The sequence below is a fragment of the Populus alba genome, chromosome 2, assembly GCF_005239225.2.
Source record: "Populus alba chromosome 2, ASM523922v2, whole genome shotgun sequence".
Lineage (NCBI taxonomy): Eukaryota > Viridiplantae > Streptophyta > Magnoliopsida > Malpighiales > Salicaceae > Populus > Populus alba.
Window position 1 is genome coordinate 4412105 of NC_133285.1, and position 20448 is coordinate 4432552.

Below are 20448 nucleotides of genomic sequence, written 5' to 3' on the forward strand. Positions count from 1 at the left end.
TTTTATTTTTTTTAAAATTTATTTTCCATATTAACGCATCACAAAACGATGAAACCCTCTCTCCCCGCCTTTTACAATTCCCGCCAGCATCCACTTTACTTACGAAAAGCAGATGGAACTGCTGTCTGTTCCTCATGTAACTCAAAAGAAAAAGAAGCACCGTCCTATAAAAATAACGTTTAAGTTCAATTCTTTTCTTGCCACCAGAGCAATCACCCACTCACTTTGCCCCACTCCACACTCAAAGCATCAATCTTTCTACTTCTGTCTCTCTCTACAAAAACAGAATGGCCTCTCTCGTTTTCACTACCTTCAACCAACCCTAACAACTCAAACAAGATACCGAAACTCAAAGAAACTCCCAAACCTGAAAATATAACGCATTGTACGTCCTCGTTGATTGGCGATGGCGAGTTCGAGCGGGACCAAGAATGACGCAGGTCCGGCGCGGCGGTCGCTGTCCTGGAGAATGACGCGAGCACCGGCGATGATGTTGGATCTTCCTGACGACGATAACGCCTCCGTTGACAGTGAGCTTGTGCCGTCTTCTTTGGCCAGTATCGCTCCTATTCTTCGCGTTGCTAATGAGATTGAGAAGCACAATCCACGCGTCGCTTATCTCTGTACGTAACCTCCTCCACCTCTCCTTTGCATACCTCTTTCTTTCTTTCTTTTTTCCTCCTGGATAAACAATTAATTGCATAATGGCTTTTATATTTATCTATGTTTTTGTTCAAGCAGGCCGATTCCATGCATTTGAGGAAGCTCATAAGCTGGATCAGACGTCGAGTGGACGTGGAGCTCGACAGTTCAAGACCTATCTGCTTCACAGGCTTGAGATGGTATAACTGATTTTTTTTTTCTTAGAAAAATATTTTGTTCAGGTTTCATTGCTGGGGATTTTAGGAATGATTGTGGTGTTCTCCTCGAATGAAATTTGTTTCTTATAGCTGTTTTCTTCTCTTTTCTTTGTTTCAAGTACCAATGAAGTGAATTTGTATAGCTGCATTGGTTGTGAATTTTCTTAGTATTCTCGATGAATTCCCTTTTGTTAATTTTAGCATTTTTGAACTTTTAACCGGCAGGCATATTCACTCCTCGGCAGCTGGTAAATTTATAAAAAACTTACAGCAGTATTCAAGATTATCTGATATACACTGTAAATAATTTGTGTTATGAAGTTCAAGATTCCAGTTGGATTTTGTTCATGTGCCAATCGGGATCATACTATCAATCTAGGAAAATTTAGGCAGTTGTTTGATCACATATCCATAAAAAATTAACTAAACTGCTTACCTGATGTTTTTATCCTACTTGTTTTAGGGTGCCTGAAGTTTTTAGTTCAACTGCTTGCCTGATTCTTAGTAAAAAAATAATTACCGTATTGCTGGCCTGTATCTCGAAGAAAGTCATTATGGCACTGCTTGCCTGACTTCTTGGAGCATTCTTGGCATACTAGCTGAAATTTGGTACTACTTATACAGCTAATCGGAACATTTTGGTTCAGATGCTCTTACAAAGTATTAGAAAATGCATGTATACAGTCCTGTCTAATGTGTGGCGTTTGCATGATTCTGTTGGGTCTGAAAATGAGCGGGACATTGCGCAATCTTACAATGAACTGGATATATGAAGGTCCAGTGTAGCCTTATACAGCGTGTTGCTTTCTCACTAACCAACAGAAGCCTTATCGTTAGATGCACTAACCATGAGAGCAATTTGTATAATCCTGTTCATGATGCTCTGCAGCATAGATGGATCGCTATTTATGTGATTGTTTTCTACTCTGGCATTTCTTCGATTTTAAATTCTTGTTTGATATCCAATTCTTGTCCAAATTCTTTCAATTGTAAAAAAATATATGTTCCGTAATTTATTTATTTTGTTCTCTTACTCTCCTGGGGATTGCTCTTGACTGGATATATTGCCAAAGTAAACTGTAGTTTCGTTAAGAAGGAAAAAGTTGGCCTTTTGAAAATCAAATAATTGAGGAACTGCGTAACCGATTGATGGTTTAGCCTAATCACAGTTTCCTAAGATGTAATTGGTCATTAGGTAACCTGTTCAACATAGATACATGTATATATATATACATATATATTTCAATAACACTTTCAGATTGCAATAGTCCTTTTATGAAAAAAGAAGATATTATCAGATTGCTGTATTAAAAATATACTCGAATTATATTCCAGAGTTCTCAGGAAATTGATTTTAGACCTTTTAAATTTCCCTTTTATTTAGGAAGAATTGGAAACAAAGCCTCAGCTGGCAAGAAATGATCCAAGAGAAATCCAGTTGTTTTACCAAAGATTCTACGAGCAGAACATTAAAGATGCGCAACATACAAATAAAACGTGAGTCTTGATTAATTTTAAGGAGCTTACTTTCTTCTTTATTTTTTAGTCTAGTTGTTGTCTTGCCAAAGTTACTAAGCATTTATCATATCTTATTCTTTGTATTTTGTCAACTCTTGCAGGGAAGAGATGGCTAAAATTCTTCGCATTGCTACAGTATTATATGATGTGCTGCAAATGGTGGTACCAGAAGGAAAAATTGACAGTGAGGTTTGTTTTGATTGCTTTCAGCATCCTGACATGAGTTCTTAAGGTATATGTTTTAGGTGCTTGATCATGGATGTTAGATTGGTTTTATTGTCACAGACAAGGAAATATGCTGAGGATGTTGCGAGGAAAGAGGCAGAGCATGAACCCTATAACATTCTTCCACTGGATTCCGGGGTAAAACCAGCAATCATGGAACTTCCAGAGGTTGGATATATGTACTATATGTAATCTTTTTTTGCTTGTGCTAATCAAATTAATTATGAATGCCTGAAATTTATCATGGCCATCCTTGAAAATATAGATCAAAGCTGCACTTCATGCTCTACGTGATTTGGATACTCTTCCAATGCCCAGAATTAGGCGGCCACATGTTTCCTCTGATGACTTGACTAAGGAAAGTGTTAAATCTGTCATTGACATACTCGATTGGCTTTCATCCATTTTCGGGTTTCAGGTAACTTGCACCTTCAGTTCTATCTTTGCAATATGTTTTCGCATTTGCATCTAAAATGTCATCAGTTTTGGGTCTTTAGTTTGTTAGCTCTGAAGTAATCTGCATTTATAGCTTCTTCACGTTTAAGTTGCTTTAAGGACTCACAGATATGAATGCTTGGACCTTTGGGTTGCAGTTCACTATTATTCATATACTTTATTCCTTTTGAGAATTGGCAGCAGTATTGTTCTTTATGAAGCTAGGTGAATCTTATATGGCAATGAGGAGATTGCAACGAAAGTAATAAAGAAATCAGTGCATCTCTTTTTAATGCTTGTGGAGAAAAAATCAGAATGTTTTAAAAAAAGAACATTTGGAAAAGAAAAGAACTCTCTCTCCTCCTCCCCTCTCCTCCAAATCATCAAAACGAGGCTGACATTTGGAAAAACAAGATTAGTGTTGCGTGGATTTGACAATTTGTTTATCTTGTTAGATATCTAGTGCGGGTTCACTGATACCTTTGAGCTGCCACAAAAATATCATAGTTTCGATGGTCATAACGAAACTTGTGTGCTATTTTCATATAACCAAGTCAGCTTTATGCATAAAAGAATTCTGATTCAGTTACATCTCCTTATATTTTTTATTTCATCTATAAAGTTTAATGAAACGAACATTAGTTTATCTAACTATATAATGCTTCTTTTTTTTTTATCTTGTGGGGGTTCAAAGCGAGGAAATGTGGCAAATCAGAGGGAGCACCTGATATTGCTACTAGCAAATATGGATGTAAGGAATACGAGTCTTGATGATTATATTGCGGTAAAAGCTTGATCGCTTTCTTCTATTCTCTCTATAGAAGCTTTTTTGTTGACATCTTTATATCATTGTCTTTCAAAGATTGAATTAAAGCTTATTGCAGCTCAATAGTAGGACCATACAGAAATTGTCGGATAAGATTTTCAAGAATTATCGTTCATGGTGTAACTATTTGCGATGTAAATCAAATATTAAGTAAGTTATTGTGCCACTGTGTCTTAAGTAAGATTTCAGTAGGTATGGTGTATTATTTCAGGTGGCTGAAGTTTTTTGATCTTGCAGGTTTCCTGAAAAGTCTGACACCCAACAGCAAATGCTTATTTACATTGCACTCTATCTTCTTATATGGGGTGAAGCTTCAAATATACGATTCATGCCAGAATGCATTTGCTATATCTTCCACAAAGTACGTTTTTTCATGGACTACTGTCAAGTTTCAAAGTGATTCGTTTCATTCAACATAACATCTTGCATAGGAATTATGATTCACATGTTCCAGCAGCATTGTAGGCCTTTGTTTTTGCTGAAAGAGATAAATAAAATTTTAAATGAATTAAAGAAAGGCGCTGGGTATTGTTTTTAATGGAAAAGGTATGATCTTCAAGAGAAAAGGAATCCTGAATAAGTAGAGCACGGAAATTTTCTGTGGGGAACATAAAAGATTATAAAAAGAATTAAAAAAACAATGGCTTTCTAGTCTCAATTCATATCCACTAAAGAAACTCCTAAATGCCCCAGATACATTGTACAACGAAGAAGCTAGGAAAATGATTGATCCCACATTTATTATGTGAAAAAGGATTGATTTTTTTCATACCACTGCAAATATTGCACATTCATACATAATTTTATAATCCTTTCTCCCAAACCCACCACCTGCATAAAAAAAAAACTCTTCCATCTTGCTATTGTTGCTGATGCTCACCAGTGGTATCAGAAACTGTATTCTGCATATCCCAAACCAGACTACAAAGTATCAAAAAAGGTCATTTGTCTTGAAAGTGCCTTGTGAGGTCTTTTTACTTGTAATTAGTTGTTAGGATTATCTTAATCATCTACTATTGACCGAAATAAAGGTCTTAACCTTGGTTTCCAAATAGCAGAATCAATCTGTCTCTTTTGCTTGTTACGAGTTTCCAAATAGCAGAAGCATTTGTGCCAATTATGATAGCAGAATCATTGGAAATTAATCTTCGGCATATAATTCTCCTATCTTGGAAAAGCAAATGAAACTTTCTTAGGCTGGTATCTGTTTAGCTTCCTACATAATGATTTTTTGATGTTCCATATCTGTTTTGTATGCGAGTGTAATGCTCTCCTTATTTCCCTATGTATAAGATGGCAAATGAAGTCTATGGAATATTGTATAGCAACGTGCATCCTATTAGTGGGGAGACATATGAGACAGCAGCACCTGATGATGAAGCCTTTCTGAGGAATGTTATAACCCCAATCTATCAGGTTTTGCGCAAGGTATTTTTTAACTCAATTTTTTGCTTATCATTTAACCTTCAATTACATGTTACATCTGGAAAATAATTTCATTTCCTGAAAAAGGAAGCAAGGATAAACAAAGGAGGCAAGGCTAGCCATTCAAAATGGAGAAATTATGATGATTTGAATGAGTACTTCTGGTGAGATCCTTTGAAGAGTAAGTTTTGTTCCCATATTTGATCAAGATTACTGATAGTCAACTTTTTTCATCTTTTAGGTCTGACAAGTGTTTTAAATTAAATTGGCCAATGGACCTTAAAGCAGATTTTTTTCTTCATTCTGACGAGAGTCCACCTGCAAATGAGGTATCTCTCTCTTCTATTCCCCTCCCCACAAAACCAAAAAAAGAGGTTAAGGCATCAGAAAATATTCCGAACTCCAGTGTGTTGTAGCCTTTTACTGAAGCATGTGAACAATTGTACTTCACAAAAATAAGAAATTATAGAGCACGGTTTTTGTCATCAACTGTTTCTTGCTGATCTTTAAATTCATCATCATTTTTGAAACATCTTTCAACTGGTTTGTTTTTTTATTCCTTTAAAACATGATGTAATGATGTTTTTTAAGCCATTGATAATTATATTAGTCTCTAATGTTGAACTCTTGAACTTCTTCCGTGTTTCTGAATTTTTATATTTTATGTGTTCCCTTGGGGAGTGGTTTATCATGCATTTCTTCCAAGTATTTTTTGTTGAAGTTTTTGTGCTTCTTGCAGAGACCTAACCAAAGCACTGGAAAGAGGAAGCCTAAAACTAATTTTGTTGAAGTCCGCACTTTTTGGCACCTCTTTAGAAGTTTTGATCGAATGTGGATATTTTTTATATTGGCTTTGCAGGTGGCCTAAAATGTTTTGAGTTAATGCGTTCAATCAATTTTTCTGCTAGGAATTAACTGAATATGAACTTATTTTCCAGGCTATGATAATTGTTGCATGGAGTCCTTCTGGATCTATTGTAGCCTTTTTTCGATAAAGATGTCTTCAAAAGTGTTTTGAGCATCTTTATTACTTCTGCATTTCTTAATCTTCTGCAAGGTATTGGTGAAATTCTCAAAAAAAAAAAAATTCATTTACAGACAAAGATTGTTTTTTGTTATTTTAGTTTTTATTTCTTTTATTCCATTGGAAAGAAAAAACTTTACTTGCCTTATTTTCAAGCGAATTAGCAGTTCTTGTGGAATGTGGACATCAACCAAATGAAAGAAATCCTTAAAGCAATTTCTAAAGTTATATGAAACCTTAACATGAATTTTAAAAGTTTTCCAGATGTCTATATCCTGCAATGGTTGTGTGTTGTAGATTAAGCAACATTTCTGGTTTTCCCTTGACATTTTCACCTTTTCTTTTGCAGCTTTTCTGGATATAATTCTGAGTCTTAATGCATGGAGGAGCTTAAAAGTCACACAAATACTGCGATATCTTCTGAAGTTTGTTGTGGCTGCTGCATGGGCTGTGGTTCTGCCAATTGGTTATTCAAGCTCTGTGTTGAATCCAACAGGACTTGTAAAGTTCTTTAGCACCTGGTCTATGGATTCGCAGAACCAGTCATTTTATACCTATGCCATTGCAATTTATTTGATACCCAATATACTGGCTGCCATATTTTTTTTTCTTCCGCCTTTACGGAGAACCATGGAACATTCAAACTGGCGGATTGTCACTCTTATTATGTGGTGGGCTCAGGCAAGCATGTTTAGCACCGTTACTTCTTACTCTAGTGTTTGTGTGCATGTGGTTGTGTGTGTTTCTGGCTTGGTTGATAGTTTATATTTTGTTTTTTTTCTTCCTCTTCAACCTAGGGATTGCTTTAAATATTTTTTTTGCCTACCTGCAGCCAAAACTATTTGTAGGAAGAGGCATGCATGAGGATATGTTCTCACTTTTGAAGTAAGAAAACAAACGTTATTGATTGTTATTTTTATTTTATTTTTATTTTTTAGAAGGGGATGAGTGAGGTTACTAGAAAGTTGCATTATTTGGTGCAAATATTTAATTTATGTTAGAATTCTTACTGGGAAATTTAACATGAATTTGATTCAGATATAAATTAGAGATTCTTTCTCCTAAAATCTTGATTTTCTCATATGCACAGGTATACATTGTTTTGGATCCTGCTGATAATCTGCAAGCTAGCATTTAGCTACTATGTGGAGGTTTTCTCTCCTTGAACACCTTAGTTGTTGAATTTCAGTACTCCTTTTGGAATAGATTTAGTTAATAGTATTCTGAGTTTAAATGCATTAGTACTCATAAAACACACATGCATACATAGAGATGTTACAAGTTTGTTTATATGCACGTATTTAAAATTTGGATATATACACATGAAACGAAGATATTTAGATAAAAAGCATGGAATTGTCATAAATAAGTTTAGGAGGAACTCTGAAGTCTTTCCACCGTCACATATATTTGTGCTTCTCAAATTAAAGAACAGTTGCATGCAGTGTAGGGTTGGGAGTTGAGGGATAGAAACTTGACTTCCTGAAATTTACATTATTTGGAACACCCTTTGGATGCAGTTGCCATGTGAGATATTTTAAATTTCTCCAAGGATCAAACTCTTAGTTACATGGCTAATACGAGAGCAAGAAATACAATTCCGAGAGAGAGGGTATTGAAGCCTGTGTATAATACTAGGAGAGACACAGTTTCCTGAATTTTCTTCATTTGTTCCAAAAACAGATAACCCTACTATGGGAAAGTAGGGTGAAAGTGCTATACTTTTCTGGCCTTATCTTGTATGATTGAAATCTTTTGCCACCAGCAGATAAGGAATTCTTAGATGCTGACTACCATTCTAATAGTAAGAAGGAATACAACTTCCTTTACATTTCTCAGGAACCTTTACCTTAATAATAAAAAATATGATATTTTTTTAACAAAAACAAATGCCAAAAACAAGCTGGTAAAATCCTATGCTCCATGATTGCACTTCTCGTGAATTTTTGCAGAAACTATACTATGGATGTGGCAAAATAGAAAAAGAGATTCTATATTTGTCCATTTTATAGGTTATTTACTTTTTATGGGGACGTGTTTTCTTTGTTGATTTGTCAAATTTATTATGCTTATAACTTGTATCCTGCATATTTGTGAATAGATACTGCCTTTAGTTGAACCAACAAAGTTGATTATGGAGATTACCGTTGATAACTATCAATGGCATGAATTCTTTCCTCGATGTAATACTTCACCCTTTTCAATGACTATTTGTACTTGTTTCATCGTGAAGCTGTAACTAAGTCATGTTTTGAAACTGTTGTAGTTACGTATAATATTGGTGTTGTTATCTCAATATGGGCCCCTGTTATTCTGGTAAGTGGACTGAATTTGAGGTTTAATTAGGTAAGAGAAACTTCATAGCATTATGTTACATTACAAACTTCTTCAATAAGGTAAATTCTGTTATTGTGTTAGGTTTATTTTTTGGATGCACAAATATGGTATGCCATATTTTCTACACTTGTTGGTGGGATTCAAGGAGCATTCAACCATTTGGGTGAGGTTAGTGGTCATTTTTTTCTCCTACAATAATATATTAGCAATCATATGATGTGCAATGATACTATAAAACCAACATTGTTTTAATTGTTACAAGAGATCTGAAATCCTAGTTCATATTTGATTGTATGGAAATTATCACTTTACAAATGGCGGTTTTGATCGTGCATTACACTTGTAACTTTTGATTTTCCAGATAAGGACACTAGGGATGTTAAGGTCCAGATTTGAATCCGTGCCTTCAGCTTTCAGTCGCCATCTTGTGCCATCGTCAGATGAGAATGTTTTAGGGAAGCATGAGACGGTAGCAATTCTAACAAATCTATGTAGTAGTTTGCTTATCTGCGCTGGCTGTTTGATACATGTATCTTCTTTTTTTTCATGATGTTCCTTTTGGATGCATTTTGTTCCAAATACGAAAGCATCAATATTATTTGGTCTTCCAACTTATTTTATACAGCAATCAATTGGATCTTTCTCCTTTGTCTTTGGCTAAATTGACAGTTCTCTTCATGTCAGGTTGAGCAATACGAAAGAAAAAATATTGCAAATTTTTCACATGTGTGGAATGAGTTCATATATTCCTTGAGAACAGAAGATCTGATCAGCAATCAGTTGAGACTCTTCTTGCTAAATAATTATTCAATATGTCAAGTGCATCATATTCTATAGTTGTAAGGTTTTAATTTACTTCACTGTTCAGTGAAAGAGACTTGCTGCTTGTGCCGTATTCTTCAAGTGATGTCTCTGTCGTGCAGTGGCCTCCTTTTTTGCTTGCTAGCAAGGTAATACCTTCTGTCATTGTTATTCTTAATGTTTGTACTCAATGCAAATCCAATTCCAATTTATTTCCATGTGTTGATTGACACACGACAGATTCCTATAGCATTGGACATGGCAAAAGATTTCAAGGGGAAGGAGGACGCTGAGTTGTATAAGAAGATGGATGATTATATGCAATCAGCAGTAACTGAGTGTTATGAGTCATTGAGGGACATAATATATGGCCTTCTGGAAGATGGTACAGATAAGATGTAAGAAGCATCTGTCTAGTGAGCTTGAGTCTCGCGAGTAATATTAGATGAATATGGCCATATATGATTGATTATTTATCCCTTTTTTTTATTATTTTCTAAATAGGATTGTAAGGCAGATATGTTATGAAGTAGACGTAAGCATACAACAACATCGGTTTTTGAATGAATTCCGGATGAGTGGATTGCCTATGCTTAGTGAATATCTGGAGAGATTTCTAAAATTCTTGGTAATGTGCTTTCTCTATGCTTTCATTTTTTTTTTCCTTTTTCTTTAATTTCTGTGCATTTTAGCTTGTAACTTGTCATTGTGGCCTGCACATGCTCATATTTGAGTGCTCACACTAGAATCTTTTTGACAGCTAGGTGATCATGAAGATGCTGACATGTACAAATCTCAGATAATTAATGCTCTCCAGTCTATTATAGAAGTTATCACTCAAGATATCATGATGCATGGCCATGAGTAAGCTCTGAATGATAACTAATTTACTGGGGATGTCAAAATGGTTGTGACAGACTGAACTGTGATTACTAAACGTTTAGATACATATCCCTGCAGAATCCTGGAAAGAGCTCACACTAACACCACAGGGGATCAAAGTAGTGTAAGAGAACAGAGGTTTGGAAGGATAAATATAGACCGTACAAATAACAAGTACTGGACGGATAAGGTTTTCCTCGCACTTGCGTTTTTTTTTTTACAAATGTCATGTTATGATTTCACATATACATCTTTAATTTCTTACTGTTTTATATTTCTCCCGTAGGTCATTAGGCTCCATTTACTTTTGACTACCAAGGAATCTGCCATAAATGTGCCCTCGAACTTGGATGCTCGTCGCCGAATAACTTTCTTTGCAAATTCCTTATTCATGAACATGCCGAAGGCTCCAAAAGTCCGAGACATGTTCTCTTTTAGGTGAGTGATTGAACAATGTGAAACTTGTAAGCAAAAATGTTATAGATGGGAGTAGCTTTTGTCTATAGTTTCATCATGGCAACAACAAGTTCTAAAATAAATCATTTTCAACAATGTTCATGGCTTTTTGCCACAATCAGGTCAGAAATGAAGAAATGGTACCATTCTCATGCAAACATGATATTGATTGTGTTAATAAGGATTACACAGTTTCTTCTCTCATTCACTATCTTTATAAATGGTCATATACTTCTATACTTCTCATTTTCTTCCGTATAAATGATCATTCATTGGTCATAAATAGAAGGTTACTTATTTTCATTTTTTTCTGCTCTGACTTTAGATGTATTTTTTGATATTATTAGTGTTTTGACTCCGTATTACAAAGAAGATGTTCTTTATTCTGATGACGAACTTCACAAGGAAAATGAAGATGGGATAACAATTTTGTTCTACCTAAAGACCATATATCGTGGTGAGTGAGTTTTGCACCAGTTCCTGCATCACACTTTTGGTCTTTTATAATGGGGTTAACTTATCAAGCACAAATGACTACAAAACAGATGAATGGCCTTGTATTGCTGGTCTCCAGCTTCTTTTTGATCTATACACTTCTTACATTTGATCGAGAAAAAAAAACAGATGAATGGAAAAATTTTGAGGAACGCACAAATACATGTTCTTCCAAAGAGAAGATGGTGCTTACTCGTCAGTGGGTATCCTACAGGGGGCAGACCCTTGCTAGAACAGGTTTGAATAGTGAAGATTTTTGCAGCTGTACTTACCAACTTCATTTCTGGATGTTGACTAGGCTATCATGTAACCACTCATATATATTTCTCAAAAAAATTTCCAGTGAGAGGGATGATGTACTATAGGCAAGCCCTAGAACTTCAGTGCTTATTGGAATTTGCAGGAGACCATGGTTTGTGATTTCTTAACATATATACACATTATGATTTCTGAAATTTAGCATTTGATTCCATTGCCTCTAATGAGTCATTCTCTTTTTGATAAACTAATCCCCGTTTTGCTTTGCAGCTGATTCGAGTGCCTCCCGTACCTTGGAACTTGAGCAGGATCAGAAAGCTTACTTTGATCATGCACAAGCACTGGCTGATTTGAAGTTCACCTATGTTGTTTCTTGTCAGGTGTATGGAGCTCAGAAAAAATCCACTGAAGCCCGGGACCGAAGTTGTTACAGTAATATTCTGAATCTAATGCTAGTGTAAGTTAAAATTATGTCTCTATGCGTTACATGAAGTTCTCCATTTAAATGCAAAAGGTTGATGGAATCCTTAATTTAATAACATTATTGCAGGAATCCTTCGCTACGTATTGCTTACATCGACGAGAGAGAGGAGACAGTGAATGGAAGATCTCAAAAATTGTATTACTCTGTTCTCGTCAAAGGAGGTGACAAGTTTGATGAGGTATGGGACTGATTCCTTGTTTGGTGCAGAATTTAAGTGTTGCTGGATTTCTATGATAAAAATTTAGTAGATGTGGTCACTTCCAGTTAAATTTATCACATTTCAAATTGCAATTAAGGTTTGGAAATTGCAGGGTTGTGTTCTGGAAAAAATCTAGTTAGTGTCTGCAAGATAATCCTATGAAGTACTTTGTTATCTGCAGATGTAAATAAATTGTGCTGTAAAGGACTATTTTGAAGGAACAATTAAAGAACTCTAAAACGCGTGGATTTTTCTGTAGCAGCAGGTTTTTTTTTTTTGTTTTTTCTTCTTTTTTTTATACATGTTTTTTTTCCTTTTTTTAACCCAAAATTGACTTCTTCTTCTCCTTTTTTTTTAAATTTTTTTTTTAAATTATCTTTTTTAATTTTTTTAAATATTGAGCTGGTTGAAATTTTAACTATATAGGTTTTTTTTTTTAAACATTGTGGATTGCTATAATATTCTCATACATTGTTTTTTTTTCTTTTTATGATTTATTTATTCCTTTTTTTTTTCAAAATGATCTTTGTAGATTTTATTTTTTTTATTAAGTTGGTTTAAAATTTAGCTTTGTAGATTTTTTTTTAAAAAAAAAAAAACAATATGGATTACTACAGTGTTTCCCCTATATAGTTTTTGTTTTTGCTGCAATGTTTCTCCACATATTTTTTTAAAAAATTATCTTTATCGAATTTATTTTTTTAATATTAAACTGGCTGATAATCTAACTTTAGTTTTCCCCACATGTTTTTTTTATTTTTTTAATTTGTTTTTTCTTTTTTTTCAAAATTGTCATTTTTTCCATATTTTTTTTGTTTTGTTTTTTTTCAGAATTATTTTTGTTGATTTTATTTTTTTACTATTGAGCAGGTTGAAAATTTAGTTTTTTTGTTTTTTTTTTTTTTTTGCTTTAAAACACTGTAGTTTTTCCCACGTTTTTTTTTTTTTTGGATTTTTTTACATGTTTTTTTTTTCATTTATTTTACCCAAAATTGACTTCTTCTTTTTTTTTTTTGAAAATAGTCTTTGTCGGTTTTTTCTATATATTGAGCTGGTGAGAAATTAGCTTTATAGCTTTTTTCAAAAAAAAAAAAAAAGCTATGGATTACTACAGTGTTTTCCTTACATGGTTTTTGTTTGGCTACAGTGTTTGCCCCACACGTTTTTTTTAAAATTATCTTTGTCGAATTTATTTTTTCAATATTGAGTTGGTTGAGAATTTAACTTTAGCTTTCCCCACGTTTTTTTTTGTTTTTTTTAATTTTTTCCCAAAATTGTCTTTCTTCTTTATATTTTCTTTTTTTTTCATAATTATTTTTTGTTGATTTTATTTTTTTACTATTGAGCTGATTGAGAATTTAGTTTTTTAATTTTTTTTCTTTAAAACACTAGATTGCTATGGTATTTCTCTACATGGTTTTTTATTAAATATTTTTTTTTAGAATTATCTTTGTTGATTTTTTTTTTTTCATATTAAGTTGATTGAGAATTTAGCTTTGTAGTTATTTAAAACAATGTAGATTGCTACAGTGTTTTCCCACATGATTTTTGCTTTGCTATAGTTTTTCTCCACATGTTTTTTTATCGATGTTTTTTTTCCAAATATGTTTTTTTCAAATTTATTTTTTTCATACTGAACCGATTGACAATTTTGATTTTTTTTCTTAAAACATCTTTGATTGCTACGCTGTTTTTCCATATGATTTTTTTTGTTATGTTTTTTTTTAAATTGTCTTTGTTGATTTTTTTTTATATTGAGCTGGTTGAGAATTATAGTTGTATATTTCCTCACAAAATACTATAGATTTCCACAGTGTTTTCTTAAATGATTTCAATATTGAGTTGATTGAAAATTTAGCTTTAACTTTCCCCGCATGTTTTTTTTATTATTTTGCTTTTTGCTTTTTTTTTCTTCCAAAATTGTCTTCTTCTTTTTTTTCATTTTTTTTGTGTTGTTTTTTATAATTTGTTTTGTCGATTTTGTTTTTGTAATATTGAGTTGGTTGAGAATATAGCTTTGTAGTTTTTTTTCTTTAAAATATTGTGGATGATAAAAGTTTTTTTTTTATATGATTTTTTTCACAAATCCACGATAATGCACAAGCATACCACAAGCTCGCGGCATCGCGCGGGCATGTCACGCCTTTTACTAATATATTTACTTATTAATATATTATATTATTATAATTATTATATTATAATTATTATTATAATTATGATTATAATTATATAACTTTTTTTTTTCTTTTTTTTCTTTTTAATTTTTTTAATGAAATTTTTTTGTTTGATTTAGTTTGTTAATGTTAAAAAAAAAATTTATTTAGTTATCAAATAGATTTTCATGATACGGATCTCGGGTTTGATGGGTTACCCTGATTTAACGAGTTATTTTTTTCATTTAGTTTAGTTTGTTAAAGTTAATTTTTTTTTTATTTAATTATCAGACTTTCATATTTTCATAACACATATCCTGGGCTTGACGAGTTAACTTTGTTTGATGGATTAACCCAGTTAATTCTGGGTAAACCCATCATTTTAGTTATCAAACTTTCATAATGCGAATCCTAGGTTTTACGGGATAACCTGATTTAAAGGGTTAACCCAATTAATTCAATTTTTTTTCTTTTTCTTCATTAATTTTTTCCTTCCAGTTGATGTTTTTTTATTTGTTTTTTTAATTAATCTATTTAATTATCACACTTTTATGACACAACCTTATAGCCAGACCCACATCCAATATTCTTGGATCCGGTGTTGCAGCTAGGATCACTTAAACTTGGGTCGTGCAAGTTTAATTTTACTAGTAATATTATAAATATTACTCTTAGGTTAGGCATTGCAACCAAACCTAAAATTCTTGGGTATAGCTTTGCAGAAAAACCCAAGATTTTTAAATTTTTATTTTTTTTAATATTTTTTATGCAAAAAAAAATGACCCGCGGCATCGCGCGGTTCATGTATCTACATTTATGCGATGTTCCCCAACTGCTTAATTTAGCACCTTCATTCATTTACTGAGAATGAGGAACATGTCCTGCCTTTGTGGTCTCAAGAAAAATTTTGAGAGTAGTTGATTGTAAATGCTGCTCCAGTATTCCAAGCTTCTTTTGCCATTTTTTTTCAATCTGAAACATGTTCTCTTATATGTCGTTCTTGTTACATCGCTAGGAAATCTACCGAATCAAGCTTCCAGGTCCTCCAACAGATATTGGTGAAGGAAAACCTGAGAATCAAAATCATGCCATTATCTTTACTCGTGGAGAAGCCTTACAGACTATAGACATGAATCAGGTGGTTAACTTTTTCTTTATCCTTTCATTTGTAAATTACATCACATAGTAATTCACTAAACTTTCCCTTTGTTTTCAGGACAATTACTTTGAAGAAGCTTTTAAAATGAGGAATGTGTTGGAGGAGCTTAAAAAATCTCATCGTAGGAAACAAAACCCTACGATTTTGGGTGTCAGGGAGCATATATTTACTGGACGGTCAGCCTTACCATTTAATGGTTGTGCTAACACATGTTAGCATGCAAGAGAATGATGCTGTAGAACAATGCTGATTTTGACAGTATAAACCCTTATATTTCTTCCCTTTCATTTGACAGTGTTTCATCACTTGCTTGGTTCATGTCCAATCAGGAGACCAGCTTTGTGACTATTGGCCAACGTGTGTTAGCTACTCCTCTAAGGTAAGCCTAATTTTAGCCAGCGATCAATGAATAGTATTATATACAATTTACAATTTGAATGCTCTTTCCATCTGTTAAAATCTGTATCTGCGTACCTTTCTATTTTTTTCCTTTTAATTCTCAAACATGGGATGAAAAAATTTCAAACCTCAGACAGATGATATTTCACTGCTTGAGGAAAATAAAATTCCAAATCACAAATCGCTCCTGGTAATCTCCCAAAAAACGGCCATCTTATGTGTAAATCACCACTTGGCAGGTTCTCCCTTTTCCTCAAAACAGACTTGTTTTGCTCATTGACGGCCAGTACAAGTTATCTGAATCAACTTAACAATGAGCTTTGATCCAGGTTGAAAGTATTAAGAGACCACATGATTTTAAAAAATTACTTACAGAAAAGAGGACTCTAAAACTCATTCAAATATAGGAAAAATTGCAAGCTTCAAATTATTTAGACACCCTGTGATGATTATTTGCTTGTCTTTAATGTCTTGAAATCAAAATGTCAAATAATTCGTCTGTCTTGAATTCTTCATTTTGCCTAGACATGAATTCAATTAGTCCAACAGTTCTTTAATGAAGAGGTTCGATCCTTTTAGAACAGAACAACTCAAATTTTACAGGAGCATGTTATTTTTTGTACTTTGGATGAAAATGGTGTCTTCTCTCTTGCTCGTGTCATAACAAACTATTTGGAGCGCCTCGTTTCCATTAACATGCAATGTTGTATTTTGCAGTTCTATAGCATTTTTGTTGTTTTTGACGTACAATGTTGTATGTTGCTCTAATTAAAATATTCTGTCTGAGGCTCAAAAATCTAATTTAATTTTGTTCTATTACCACCAATTTAAGATTCTAACAAATGTTGTCTAACTTCGTAGGGTACGATTCCATTACGGCCATCCTGATATATTTGACAGAATATTCCACATAACAAGGGGTGGCATAAGCAAAGCTTCAAAAATAATAAATTTAAGCGAGGATATATTTGCAGGTAATTTTATATGGGTTTGAACACTATTGCCATTAGATACAATTATCGTGTGATGATTAAGCATTCGGATGTCTTCAGGATACAACACAACCCTGCGTGGGGGATATGTAACGCATCATGAATATATCCAAGTAGGGAAAGGGCATGATGTGGGGATGAATCAGATATCATCTTTTGAGGCAAAGGTTGCAAATGGAAATGGAGAGCAGACACTTAGCCGTGATGTTTATCGACTGGGGCGCTGTTTTGACTTCTATAGGATGCTCTCATTCTACTATACGACAGTTGGTTTCTATTTCAGTAGCATGGTATGTTGATCTTTATTTCACTGTCTTTGAGCCGAACAAAAGTCTAAGCTTCCTTTTATAGTCTTTTTGGTTTCAATTAATGAGACCCCAGTTTTATGGAATTCAAAAGTGCTAGATACCATTAGGTGATTCAGGTCACTTGGCCAGCTTGTTACTTGTGAAGCCATTTTAATATTCCTACCATGATTTACTTCAAGTTTTATTATAACTCCATGGAATGGAAAGTGTGTGTTATAGTTTGATTTGGTATGTTTTTGTCGTTTCAGGTAACTGTGATTACTGTATATGTGTTCTTATATGGACGCATATACATGGTACTGAGTGGATTAGATAGGGAGATTCTTAATGACCCGAGCATAAGTGAGAGCAAGGTCTTTGAACAGGCTATGGCTCCTCAATCCATTTTTCAGCTAGGCTTTTTTCTAGTGCTGCCCATGGTTATGGAAATTGGCTTGGAGAAAGGGTTCCGCACTGCTCTAGGTCATTTTGTCATTATGCAGCTACAGCTTGCATCTGTGTTCTTTACATTCCAGCTTGGAACCAAATCACATTATTTCGGAAGAACAATTCTTCATGGTGGTTCCAAATATCGAGCCACTGGGCGTGGCTTTGTTGTTTTCCATGCGAAGTTTGCAGAAAACTACAGGCTATACTCACGAAGTCACTTTGTTAAGGGATTGGAATTATTTATACTGCTGATCGTGTATGAAGTTTACGGGGCATCATATCGCAGTTCAAGTCTTTTTATGTTCATCACATTATCCATGTGGTTCATGGTTGGATCCTGGTTGTTTGCTCCATTTGTGTTCAATCCATCTGGATTTGACTTGCAAAAAACAATGGATGATTGGACAGATTGGGAACGGTGGTTGGGAAATCGTGGTGGTATAGGAATTACTCCTGATAAAAGCTGGGAATCATGGTGGGCTGGAGAACATGAACATCTCAGACACACTAATTTCAGGGGATGGTTGCTTGAAATAATCCTTGCATTTCGCTTCTTTATCTACCAATATGGCATTGTCTACCACCTTGATATATCCCATCACAGTAAAAGTTTGCTGGTACAATCCATATTTGAGTGATGTTTTGTTATTTGTTGGCCTATAACTTTTTGGTTGATTTCTGCTACCATAAACTAACCTCTCTACTATAAACTTAAAATCTTTATTGCAGGTTTACGGACTTTCGTGGATAGTTATGATTACTGCTCTTTTAGTCCACAAGGTATGTGGCATGCCAATCGAACTCATGTAGAAAGCAAATGTGATTAGGAGGAGCTTGAATAAAAAAAATCTAGCATTTTAAGCTTATATCTAGTAAATTAATCTCAAGTAAGTTTGTGTCTATGCTTTATCTCTGAACTTAGTCTGCTGCTGTTTGTGTTTCAAACGTTGCTTTCAGATGGTGGTCTCTATAAAATTCCGTACAGACTTTCAGCTCATGTTCAGGATTCTCAAGGCATTCCTATTTATCGGCTTCATGTCTGTCATGATTGTTCTCTTCATAGTTTGTGGTCTCACAATACAAGATCTATTTGCTGCCATCCTCGCGTTCATGCCCACAGGGTGGGCCCTTCTTCTTGTAAGTGCACAAATTTTGTTCAAAATGTGTGATTATATACTTCAAGGGTTCTCCTTCAGTTGGTCACTGCATGATTAAATCCTCTTTATATAGATTGGACAGGCATGCATGAGTTTGTTTAAGTGGATAGGATTCTGGGATTCGATAAAGGAGCTAGCAAGGGCATACGAGTACATCATGGGCTTATTGCTTTTCATGCCAATAGCCATCCTGTCATGGTTCTCATTTGTTTCAGAATTCCAAACTCGCCTGCTCTTCAATCAAGCATTTAGCAGAGGCCTCCAGATTTCTATGATTCTTGCAGGAAAGAAAGATGGTAATTATTTTTACAAGATCGATTGATAAGATTATTTTTACAAGATCGATTGAAGAAAGGCCAGATGCTGGTACCAGTGTGGTGATTGTAGACGAAGAGAAAGGTGAGAATGGAAAGATGGAGAGTAATGAAATTGATCCACAAGGGACTGGTTTATTGACGTCTGTTAGGAAAAGAGCTGTTGAAGAAGGGCGAGAAGCACGTAAACTTGGTGTCTACCGCACTTATGGTGTAAACAAGCTAGGCAGGAAACACAGAGCTTTGCTTCTTCGAATATTTGGATCTTCATTGCCAAAACAATGGATTCAGGACTTCAGCTCAAATAGAGTTGGATTGTAGACATGAATAACAGTTTCTACTATGAATGTATAGTGTCAGATGTAAAACTGCCTTAATGAGTCATGAATGTCACTAGCGAGGTTTTTCATCCACGTGTTTCAAGTTGAATGATGATCATGGTTTTATGTAACAGTCCTTATAACTAGCAGTAATAATCTTCTCTTGAGTATATGTATATGCTTGTCGCCTCTGCAAACATTATATGTGACACTTCTTTTGTTTTTATGATACGCTGACATCTTATTACTTGATTGAATTCAACGAGCAACTAGTTTAGGACTATAATTTAGTTGAATGTATGCATTGCAGCACAGGACTTTGTCACCAGCTGGTGGGACTTTATTGCATTTGGTGGCGCCAAGCTGTAATAATCTTTTCAGAAATGCCAGGGACGTACTTGTTTTTAAGGTAACTATGGATGTGCTTGGAGTTATAGTATCATCTGTGTTCCTCGGTGCTGTTAGGGATTCAGTGTATACTTAGTTTTTAGACCCGTGCTTCGCAGCGGACAATGCTTACTAAGGAGCAAAATTATGTTGTTTTCGTCACTTTCAATCAAACTTGCAGCATCTAGGTCATGTTGCATTTTTATCAAGAATAAAGCGTGTCATTAACCCATCTTTACCATCAAAAGTATGGTATTCACGATACTATGAAAATAAAAGGTTTGTAACACAGGCCATCTGAAATTTCTCTTTTTCCATGTAAAATAGAGGTAGGAGCACCGTGAAATTATTAACAGCATGGAGAAAATAATGTTTTTCTGCAAATTTTTCTTTGCTCATCCCAGTTGGTCCCAAATACCGACTTGTGTGGAGACGTCGCATTTTTTCAATTCTTCGCTCCAAATGTCCTTGGCACATTGACATTTAAAGAACAAATGATCTCTACTCTCATTGGTATACTTGCATAAACACAAATTGGGCCAGTAGTTCTCCCTCTTCTTATCTGTCTATCTTTGAAGGATTCGAGTCAGGTTACAAAATTGTGT

General features: G+C 34.3%; 1 pseudogene; it reads left to right on the plus strand.

Annotated features, from left to right (window-relative positions):
• Positions 1 to 265: 265 nt before the first annotated feature.
• On the plus strand, positions 266 to 19718 carry LOC118049274 (callose synthase 7-like; annotated as a pseudogene).
• Positions 19719 to 20448: the final 730 nt, after the last annotated feature.